General features: G+C 28.3%; 1 protein-coding gene across 2 annotated transcripts in view; it reads left to right on the top strand.

The window, feature by feature from the left end:
• Positions 1–12,017, top strand: part of LOC123294803 (E3 ubiquitin-protein ligase TRIM9) — a 621,046-nt gene that overhangs the window by 316,453 nt on the left and 292,576 nt on the right. The window lies entirely within an intron of this gene.

Here is a 12,017-nt window from a genome sequence, read left to right as displayed (position 1 = left end):
ATCTAATAACCTCCAAATTGTAAACTAGTAAATAAAATGGTGATAACACAGCTTGTATACAGAGGTTACAACACATAATATATAAAATAAAGTCGTGATATTTTATTTAACATCAAAGGAAAAGTGTACCCATATAAAAAATTCATAGCCTAATATTATTTGTATATATATTTGACTGCTTCATAGGTATTTAGGTTGAATATTAGTTAAAGCTTCTCCACGTTTCAATATTTTGATGTATCATATATTATATTTTCAGGGTATCTTGAAGTTGATATGATAGATGTCTAGAAACAAAAATTATTATATTAAAAAAAGTAAATAAAATGGTGTAATATAAATGACTTACGTACGAGTTTATTACATAATGCTCATGAAGTCACCATTAATTTTATAAGCGAAAAGTTGTTAAAGTTCAGTAGATCAAATCTTATAAGATTTTAACAAAACGTTTTTATACCATGAATATATGAAATATATCAAGGTATAATAATTTTAGTCCCAAGTTTGTAACATTTAAAAATATTAATGCTAGGAACAAAGTTTGGCATAGGTGTTCATATATATAATCACCTAATTAATCCATTTTCGGTTGTCCGTCTACCCGTCTGTCTGACAACTCGCTAACTCAAAAACGAAAAAAGGATATCAAGCTGAAATTTTTATAGCGTACTCAAGACTTAAAAAGTGTGGCCGAGTTCGTAAATGAGCAACATAGGTCAATTGGGTCTTGGGTCCGTAGGACCCAACTTGTAAGCCGTTAGAGATAAAACATAAGTTTAAAAATAAAAAATGTTCTTTATAAATAAACAACTTTAAAAAAAAAAATAAACAACTTTTTTTTCAAACATTTTTTCGTAAAAATCACTGTTCACCCGCGAGAGCGCAAATAACTTGCAAATTTTATAGTATGTATTATTCTTTACTTACGTTACGTAAAAAACGATTGAATCATCAACACTGTCTTTGCATGGTATTTCAACAATTAACTCAGTCAATTGTTTGTTTTCACTTGTTTTTAAATATTATCAGTATCTACAATACAGAATGATTAATGTCGCTGATGTTGAAATGAACAGTTCAGTAGCATTTCTTGAATTAGATGCACTCTACACTCAAACTGTGAGGTAGAGGCATCCTAGATTTAAGTATTCAATAAAAATATGAACTATTTTCTCTATCAAGTATTATCGTTAACATCAATCAATAATTTTTAATTCAAAAAGATTTTTAATAATATTTTTTTTTAAATACTGTGATATCTTTTTCATATTTTTAATTTACTAGTTAATAAAGAATTAAAAAGATAGTCAATCATGGGGTCTGTGGACGAAAGTGGAAATTTAAAACTCGGGACTAACTGGTCTTTGGTCTGGCTTTCAGCCTGGCTTGAGCCTACGGCATTGGAGCTCAATGCACTCGCATATAGCTCTAAAAATACCCATTCACAAAACCTGAATCATAATAAATAATACCTCAATACTATTCAAACAGCTGTTCACAATAGATAAATATGGTGGAATCGCAAATAAATACATTTAGATAGTAGGATGTAATGTAATATATTATTTATATGCGTTTCCACCATTTATTTCATGGATTTTAAATTTTTGGTGCGGAACTCGCAAAAACATTTTGTAGTTTGCCGAATTGTGAATCTAAACCACCCGCCTATTCATTTGAATACACACACAAAATTTCATCAAAATCGGTCCATCTATTTAGGAGGACTATATGCTATTAAATATCCTTTATTCGTGCTAATTATTGTGCTAATCATCTTGGCCAATAATATTTCTCCTTAATATTTTCCTGGCCCTTTTATTTCTCTATTAACTTAACATGGTTGAGAAAGATATTCAAAGTTTGTTCTATAATAAAAACGACAAATTTTCTGAAGATAACGTGGGTAAATGATTATTTTCCGTAGTCGTTTGATAACAATAGTTTATTAATACATTCTAAACAAAATAGTAAACTCACAAAATATTAATTTATTATTTATTTTTTTGGTGGATATTTATGAATTATGTATGGTACTTTGATAAAAAATAAATGACATTTTTTTTATACATTTTTATAGAAATATATAATTCGATAAACAAAAAACAACGAAGTTGACTGTTCAAATGTGTATATGTATGTCCATCCGTAGTCCCTGCAGTGTTTGTTTTATAAATGAAGGTTATTCACCTCGTCATCATGATGTATCGTTACCGTACACATGTTGATAGTTTCTGAAAAATATTTCGATACTATCTCGAAAGTATATTAATATTATTTTGAGGGTACTTTTTTTTGTAAAGATAAATGTTTATAATTTAAGATAAATCTTCTATTAATGTTCAAAGTTCATTTCGTACTATTATTTTATGTTTTTGTATTATTTTAAAATATGAGAAAAATTCTTTCATGTTAATTACTTTAGTTCTTTTTATACAGTAAAAAAAGCATTAGTTTCAAGAAAATATGTTTCTAACAGGTATAATTTTTAAGCAATCAAATACTTATTTCTTGAGTTAAGTATTCATTTTTTTGGCTCAAAAATATCTTCTTGTTATAAGAACATCAATTTACTCGAGGAACCTCGTACATTATCCGCAGGCACGATATGATTTCACTATGTCTAAAATGATCAAAAAACATGTGCGTGGCCTTAAAATTACTTTCGTCGTACCAATTAAGATGTTTGTAAGTGAAGCAATTTTTTTTATATTTAAAAAAAAAAAAAAAAAGAAGTGAAAATATACAATTGACTGAGTAAGTTCTTGAAATACCCTGTATAGATAGTGTTGAATATCAGTACTTGCATTATTTTAAATAAATTAGAAAACAGTGCGGACAAACGGAAATAGACTAATTAGATGATTTTATAAACACCTATACCAAAATTTTGTTCGTATTATCAATATTTCTTAGCGTTACAAACTTATTAAGGCTAAAATTAGTATACCTTGGTATATATTTCATTTATATACGGGGTATAAAAATGGATAGGCTTAATTTATTAAGTACTGTTATTTCGAAATAATAAGAACATTTCAAATTATATAATAATTTTTAACAAGTTTTTAGCATTTATTTTTTACAATTTTTTTTTCAAAACATTTATTTCTAAGCCGAATGAATTCAGCAGAAATCAGGAACCGCAGGAATAACAAGCATACGTTATATGTATCAACAATAATGTTCTGTAAACTGGTTAAAAGCACAAAATTGAAAAGTCATTATTATAATGGGAGACTTTGTTGTGCCTTGTATCATAATCTTCATTTATTAGGTTTGTGAAAGTCATTTTCTATATAATTGGAAAATCCAAATTTTGGTATATTTCTTGAACAAGTGGTGAAAGGCGGTGAAATATTGTGGGAGGGGGCACTCTCCTCAAAATGTAGTTTTAACAGTTTACTCTATGGGTCAGCATAGAGTAAACTGTAAGACAGGACAGAACAGGAAAGGACAGCATATAATAAACTCTATAAGCGTCCAATAAAATATTCTACGGCTTTTATATGGACTCTTTAATAGGACCTCTTTTTTTCATACAATCGTTGATCAATGGTTCATTACGTTCAAAATTGTTTCCTTTTGCGATAAAATATTTCATTTTATCATATAAAATATTTTATTTTTTAATGTCAACTCGAAAACAAAAACTCATGGATAAAATACGCCTCGCTTTCCGCCTTCCGCCTTGTAAGTAAACTATGTCTCAATGCAGTTTCCTCATACAGTCTCATAAGTAAAAAGAACAAGAAGTGTTTTGGGACACTCTGTAAGAACTATGTTCCTTTCGTTTCTTCGTGCATTATAAATGTAGCGCTTACTTTTTTATTTACAAACTATTTTTCTGAAAATTAATGGTCGATATCGTGAATGAATCGATTCAACTTCTTCTTTTACTTTTTATTGAATTAATTAGTTGTAATATTAGTTTAAAAAAGACTTCTGATTTAGTAGTGAACTCAATATGTGCGTACATTATCTATATTTGATTTGATCAGAATATTTATCACATAACATAAAATCTACTTGTACTTTTAATTATCTCTATTATCTTTAACCTCTGATAATTCGCTTACACAACGACAAAAATACAAATTGACATATTATAAAAATATTTTTGCGTATTTTCAAACTTCATGTCAAGCTGAATCGATTAAAAAAGGTTTAGTTTCTTAGATAATCTAGATGGAAATGGTTCAAGAATTTACCCTAACATTTAAAATTATTTTTGATTCATATTATACGAATGTTAATATTATCATGGAAATTGAAATGCACATTGAATCAGTTTACCTGGCTAGGTAAATGGATTTAATTTCCAATGTTGAAAATCATTTTGAAATGTATATTACAAGCAGCGATTCAAATATGTATATCGATAAAATAGATGAGATATGTATCATAATGTTTAATAGATAAATTCCGCTCTTATAGATTCACTAATTGGATATAAATTTGTTATATATGCATGAATGCATTATTTTGCAAAATAATACATTTATATTGACATTCTCGGAAAATACTACCGGCAATCCTGATAAACATTACGAAACTATCTCAACAAAGACGCTATAGCTTTGTTTGAAACCGTAAAAGAACGAAATATGTATTTTTAACCCCCTAACCAAAAAAAGGGGTGCTATAATTTTGACCGCTATGTGTATGTGTCTGTCTGTGGCATCGTACCGTCTAAAAAATTAGCGATGATCCTCAAAATCGATTCAGATTGGAAAAGGCATGACATAATTTTAACATGTAATTAATACCATGGAAATGAATGTCAAATAAACCTAGCTCAATTAATTTTGAAAAGTGAAATGGTAAAATAATTAGGTAATTCAAAACAATATAATTCAAAAGAACAAAGGCAACTCAAATATTTCAATTTCAATTTAAATATTTCCAAAAATTTGTCCCAAAAAATGATAGCTCTCTAAGTATCCTTCTCATGTCATCTGATGTCCTTGATCATCACTTTGATGTTGATTTAAAGGGAGTGTTATAAGTTTAAAGTGTTTTTCTGTGCGTCTAATATTTTATAGCTAAGTTTCCAAAAATCGGTTTACAAGGAATGAATCGCATTTGTCGGAGGTTTTTTTAAATTTTTTAAATTTCACTTGTGTTCATATAAGTCGGCCGAAAAAAATTTAGACATTAAAATTAAAAGACAAATCAAAATTCGAATAATAATCTGTTTGATTTATTGGTCCATTCCGCATAATAGTATTATATAACATTCGGTGTGAACCACATGACATCCATACACAAGCTGCATTAAAATTTTTCAGAAAGTGATACAAGAAAGAAATTCATAGGAATCATTACATTATACTCGATGTGAGCAGAATTAATTGGTTCTTGGTTGCATTTCATGAAGAGAAAGATCATAATAGTCATACAGCTGGCGATTCGTTCTAATCGATACGATTAAAGTTTTATCGTACTTAATATAAGAGGGAATATAAACAAAATTTGAAATTCGGGAGAAGCGATGAAAAAAGTGAAATTAATATTAAAATCGGAATGGAATTATGGATAATATAAGGCATTTTAAGCTACTAATTAGATAGGAAGATCGGGCATGGTATTGACGGCATATTCTATGTTTGCCATAAGAACTCTACAATCAATTCAGTTTTGCTAGAAAAAGATATAAATGAATATTTTATGGCTACTATCTTGGTTGTTTTCATAATTATTTGGAAAATAATTTTCCTGTGCTGTTACATATACTTGAATTTTTATTAATAAAGCAAATTAAAAAACTTCCTATTGAAAATCTGCAGAAAAGCTTCTAGAATTTGAGTACGTCAAAGTTATCCAAGTATATGAATATTTTTAGCTCGTACACACTTTTGGCTCAGTATTACTCAATTTCTTCAGAAGTAAGGGGAAGCTATTGCTAAATTTTTTTTTTTTATTAATTGATCAGTTTTAAGAAAAGTTAAAAGTATAAGTAATTTTCTTTAAACGTTAATTTTTGAAATAAAAATTCTTGAAAAGTTAAAAATGCAATATTAGATTTTTTAATTTTTCAAGAATTCTAATAAATGTGTAATTTTTTCAATCTCTTATTAAGGAATTTGCTTAGCTTACGCAGCTCCTGCGCTACGAACCTTTATGTATGTATATAGAGATATTGAACCGTTTGTTTCTTTTTTTAAATATGGGTTTCCAAAATAATACCCAGAATAAAGGTATGCGTGTCATAAAAAAACTAACAAATTTCATTGAAAAGTTCGTTTGCTTTACAATGGAAAGAGTTCATAATATGTGTGTATGAGTCATTTCAAGCTAAAGCTTGAACGCTGGCAACAAAATCCCCTTTATTTCCAAATAAATATACAATTATTACAAAACAATAACCTATGGCAACGTACAAAATCATTTTTTGTTCACATATTGTTTGCTGGATATGTTTGATATATGAATAATACAAAATCATATTTCTACAAAAAGCTTTTCATTCAATCTGTATAGGCAGCCAGGTATACAACAAATACATTCTGTGAATAAACAAGTGTACCTACATTATAAACAGTAGTGGGCAGGGTTTACATCATAGTCAATTCAACAGAGTGTATAGCGTATTCGGTTTTTGCTGGATGCTTCCCGGTAGTAAGACCGATGGCTCCCGATATCATTGAGAACACTTATAACTTGCATTTATATTATTATTATGATATTGTCATTTTCATATAAGCTAAAAACGATCGTCAGTATTCGATCTTATCACCGTAAGCATGCTATTGAAATCCAATTTACCAGTTTCATTTCAATTCGACTAGAAAAGTGAGTCGAAGTTTTATTTCTGAAAATCTTTATTTATTTCAATATACTCAAAGGAGAAAATAGGCTTGGTCAAATAGACTTGGAAAAATAAAATCAGAAAAATAGCGATGGAAAAATAGACCCGGCAAAAATAGCTACCATTTTTGAAAGCAAGGGTTAAAACCTCAGAATCCAAACAACTGCAAGTCTATTATATTCGGTCTATTTTTATCTTTGCTATTTTTTCCGAATGTATTTTTCTAATTATCTTCTTCCGCTAGACTGTAGTGTCAAACCATAAACTACAATATTGGAGAGACAATTTTACTATTAAAAGAAAAGTTAAAGTCTCTGTTAATATTGTTCTTGATCGGTGTTGTTAGACTACCTAAAGATGACATCCACACAGATTTTTGATTGGTTGCAAATATGTCCAAAAAAGATACGTACCCTTACTGCAACTAAATAAGTTTGTATGAATAATCCATATTTTTAATATAAAATCAGGTCTCCCATTTACATTACAGCTGTACGAATTGCTCACTTCTTCAACTTTCTTCATTTTCTTACTCAACTTGTATTCGATCGTTTCCATAACCTTTGGACACCTTTATTTCAAAGTTTGGTTTGATTTTCAAATATAATCTCGCTAGGCTAGTAGCCTCTCGCTAGTAGAAGAATAAAATTAAACGCTTTGTATTTTTGTTCCGTTGTTTTACAATAATTTTTTTTAATATTTAACATTTATTTTCAAATAACTATAAAGTTTTTATTGTTTTATATAAAAATTTTAATAAATATTTTTTAATAGAAAAATATTTTTTTAAATTAAATATGCGTTAATATCATTTAATATTAATGCACACCGTTAAACAAGAGTTATATAATTTTAATTTTTTTTTCGCAATTTACTTTTGAATAAATTGATAACGTAAACGCAACAATAAAGGTTTCTACAGAATATCTTTAATGTCTTTAAACGCTAAACTATACATTGTGTCTAGAGTGCGTTTAGCTCAGTTGGTTTGGCGTTTGGCATGAGTCCAAGAGAACAGGGCTTGGCTTCTGGCACGTATTTTTTAATATTTAGTAAACAAACAAATAAAAATGGAAAATTTACTGTTTGTTTTTAAATTTCTGAGTAGCCATAAAATTATGTCTAACTGTGTTAATTGGTAAGGGCTTAAAACTATTTGACGGGTGGGATCGACTGATATATAGACTAGTTTCAGAGCAATGCAGCAGAAATGTAGTTTGATTTATATTATAAAACGTGATAGTGCTTCGAATTCGATAGAAACAAAGAGAAAATTTTCAAATATATTCGGTAGAAACGAAGGGAAAATGTTTATTCTTTGCATGATGGCATAAAGAAAAGTTTTTGCAAATACGATTTTGAGCTTTTGTGTATTAGCATACATCGCGATCGTGAAGGTAGTCACTATATTTATTTACCCTAATCATAATTTGATCGATTTTTGGGTGTCTAGTTTTTATTTCAAAAAATACTAACCTATCCCAGGAAAACTTCATGAAATTTTGAGCTCGAATATCATTAAAATAGTTTGACCGATGATATTTTGTGTATTTTTGTGACATTAGTTCCTGAAACAGCCAAACTTAAAACACCAAAACACATACTAAAAAAACTATTACAGATGGAGATACTCTCTTCCCGATAAATTAATGAAATGTTATCGCTTCTATACTTTATTTAATTTAATTTTATTAAAAATAATCAATGATTTATATTTACACGTTAATTACAGTTTGATATAATTTTTATTTTATTTTAAATTTTGATTACAGAGATATAACAAACATCCACGCATATGTCGTGCTACATTTTTTTTTTATCGTTTTACCATCATAATAATATTGGTTTTAGTTTAAAATAAATATGTGAACATGTTCCCATAAATATACCAGGTCTAGAACCGGTCGCGCTATTTGATAGTAATTTCAGAATAGCTGAAAATTTGAGAGGCTGTTAAAACTATAAAATGTGGGATTTGCCCAATCCAAGTAAATAATTTTATAGTTTTTTTAAATGTTTTTTCAAAATAATATAATCCAATTAAATCAGTTTATACTTTTAGAAATGAAATTTACTAATATCTACTGATTATCATTGGCTGCTGGTTATCGAATGATAGTCAATGAACAAATTTATCAATTTTAGTCATACCTTTAGCGCCCAAATTAGGGCTCAGATCCAAAATTGGTAAATAACTTTTTCCTTCGTCTTTATGAGGTTATTCTGTAAGCCATCGATCTGCAGTCAATAACAGAACACCGTGTATGTGTCTCAAATTTTCAGACGTACTGAAAGAGTACACAAGGACCTTAAGGTAACATATGTATATTGATACAAATATATGTATATATATATATATATATATATATATATAGTTGATGCGGAACGTATTCTGATAATTAGCAACACACACACATATATATATATATATATATATATATATATATATATATATATATATATATATATATATATATATATATTTACATTTCGAATAAAAATCAATCAATTTGAAAATATAATTAATTTTATGAAAATATTATATTTTTATATCCATATTTACTATCCAAACCCTAAATAAATGTAACATGTATTTCATAATAAGATAAGATCGATAAGAATTTATTCAGTGTAAAAGATTTTGGAGTTATGTAAGACAAATATTGTGCTTTTTATCGAAAGGGCTAACCTCCAGCGAGATGTACCTTCAAAATACTCTCTTTATGTTTTTGAAAAATTTGGGAACTGGTAGTATACGCAAAATCGGTTATACTTGTGGGAAGAAATGTTTAATTCAACCTAAAGAAATCAATTTTATTAAGAAATCAATGGGCATGAAGAATTAAGCATTGATGATCTGATTAAAAACCTGAAAGTAGTTTACTGGTTTGGATTGAGTCATTGACGTTTGCCTCACAAATTTAGTGCCATACGTCATTAAAATAAAAAGTTTATTTTGCCAAATGCAAATTTTATCTAATTTTAATAAAACAAGTATACTTTTACAATTTTCTAAAAATTTTTGTTTCATTTTGGATATCAGATCATAAAAAACATTTTTTGCTACAAATACCAGTGGTCTAAGAGACGATATACGGTCGATCTTCACCGACCGGATAACATGATGAGACATATTTTTTAATGAAATTTTATTGAATTTTAAACATTCTTTAATCAACGGTTTTCTTTTTTTTCAGGCAAGTCTATACCATTATTTTCGTAATGAAATTATCTTTCTTCTAATAGTAATTTCGATTGGTTAACAGATCGATGTTGTTACCTATTGACTTTACTTTTCATACTTGATGAGGTTAACACCGATCTGTTAACAATTCGAAATTACTTTTAGAAGAAAAATAATTTAAATACGAAAATAATGGTATAGCCTGAAAAAAAACCATGGGAAAAATTGATTAAAAGTAACTTAATTAAAAATAGCCATGAACACTTGTTGATAAAAAAACGGTGATATGAGTGTTTAACACTAATTAAAATTTTATAAAGCGTATGTCTCATCTGGTTATCAGATGGGTGAAGTTCGACCTTATATCGTCTCTTGTACTTCAGTTGAAATGTGGTTTCCTACAGAATTTGAATTTACTAATTTTACCCATGAAGAACACAATAGTCTGTAGCCAGTTCGGTCTGTGTATGCCATTTACTTAATTAAAAGGCATAATATTACTATATTTTACTTATAATGGTCACTTTACAAGTTCATAATTTCCTTTGTTATAAATAAACTTTCTTGAATAATGAATGAACGAAGTGTGAAAGTAAAATTAAAGTCAATTTATCATGTTAGAACAGCTTTTATACTTTAGGTATATAAAGTTATCCCCCCCCCCCCCAAGGTAACACATAATATTTTATATCAATAAATCATTATAAAACATATTAAATTACTTATATCATTAAACATTTAAGTTATCATAGAAGGTCCGTAAACAATGAAACATCTCCCTCTAATATCGCAAACAATTTCATTTCAATACATACAATAGATAGTGATGGATTAATCCTGAATCCGGATATATTTCATTAGTTATTGAAAAATGACCATCTCAATTACAGTCAGCCTACAATTAGAATGACTGTTAAGCAATTAAGATTTTTCTCTTTCCATCATTGTAAAAAATTTATGGATTATTTGTATGGTAGGTAAGAGTATACTAGTGTACCACCATTATGTATGGTGTACCATAGAGATAAAATTCAGTTACTTTTTTAATAAATGTTATAAATCTTCAACTATACTATTCTTACTATTGTTATTTCTGTTCAACAATAAAATTGTTTAACTTTGCGTTAAAATATCTCAACACTGAAATGGCCAAAATTTGGATTTTCTTTTTTTAAATCATGAACAAATACATCAATAATCAGATAGTTTTTTGAAAATTTCTATTAACGAGAGAACAGTCTTAAAACGGAAACTATCTATTTTAAAACATCCCAAAAATATGATGAAAATATTTAACAGCATTTTTTGCTTTTTATGGCAATCGTAAACGGTATACAGTCAAACCTGGATAAGCGAGAGTTCAAGGTCGCTTATAGAGGTTTCTCACTAATGCAGGTACATGAGTAGCGTTTCTCTTTTATAGAGGTACGCAGCAATAACAAGTCACAGCAAGTACGAATATGTAGTAAATATATAATACGATTGTAGCTATAGTTCCTCCTAAATAATATAAATAAATAAAGATCGGCTGTCGCTTATAGAGGTATAGATAATTAACAGTCTCACTTACGTAGGTCCATGAGGGGGAAACGACTCTATCTTACAGAGGTATCTGTTTCTCGCTAATAGAGGTTTTGGGAGCTTAAAATGACGGGTCCTGGCTATTACTCTCACTTATAGAGTTTTTTCACTTATCCAGTTCTCACTTACCCAGGTTTGACTGTCCACACTTCGTAATTAAAAATGCGACCACGAATGTCATGGGCGACGTCATTTTTTTTACATTCGAGTTTTTGAATTTATACATTTTGGTATCTAGCATCACAAACTTAAACAATAAGATTTTCTGTGTGTGTTTAAGAAATGTTTTTTAATGAAATTAAAACAGCACTGTATTTAATTGAATAGTTCTGTGTGTATTATTTTCTATGTACAGTTCTGAAAAATACCATCTGTACAAATTTCGATTCATATTGTTATTATAAATATTGTAACAAATGTGTGAGAAAGTTTTACAAT

Source organism: Chrysoperla carnea, chromosome 3 (genome assembly GCF_905475395.1).
Source record: "Chrysoperla carnea chromosome 3, inChrCarn1.1, whole genome shotgun sequence".
NCBI classification, from domain to species: domain Eukaryota; kingdom Metazoa; phylum Arthropoda; class Insecta; order Neuroptera; family Chrysopidae; genus Chrysoperla; species Chrysoperla carnea.
Note: the sequence above shows the minus strand (reverse complement) of the source record. Positions and strands in the feature narration are given on the sequence as shown.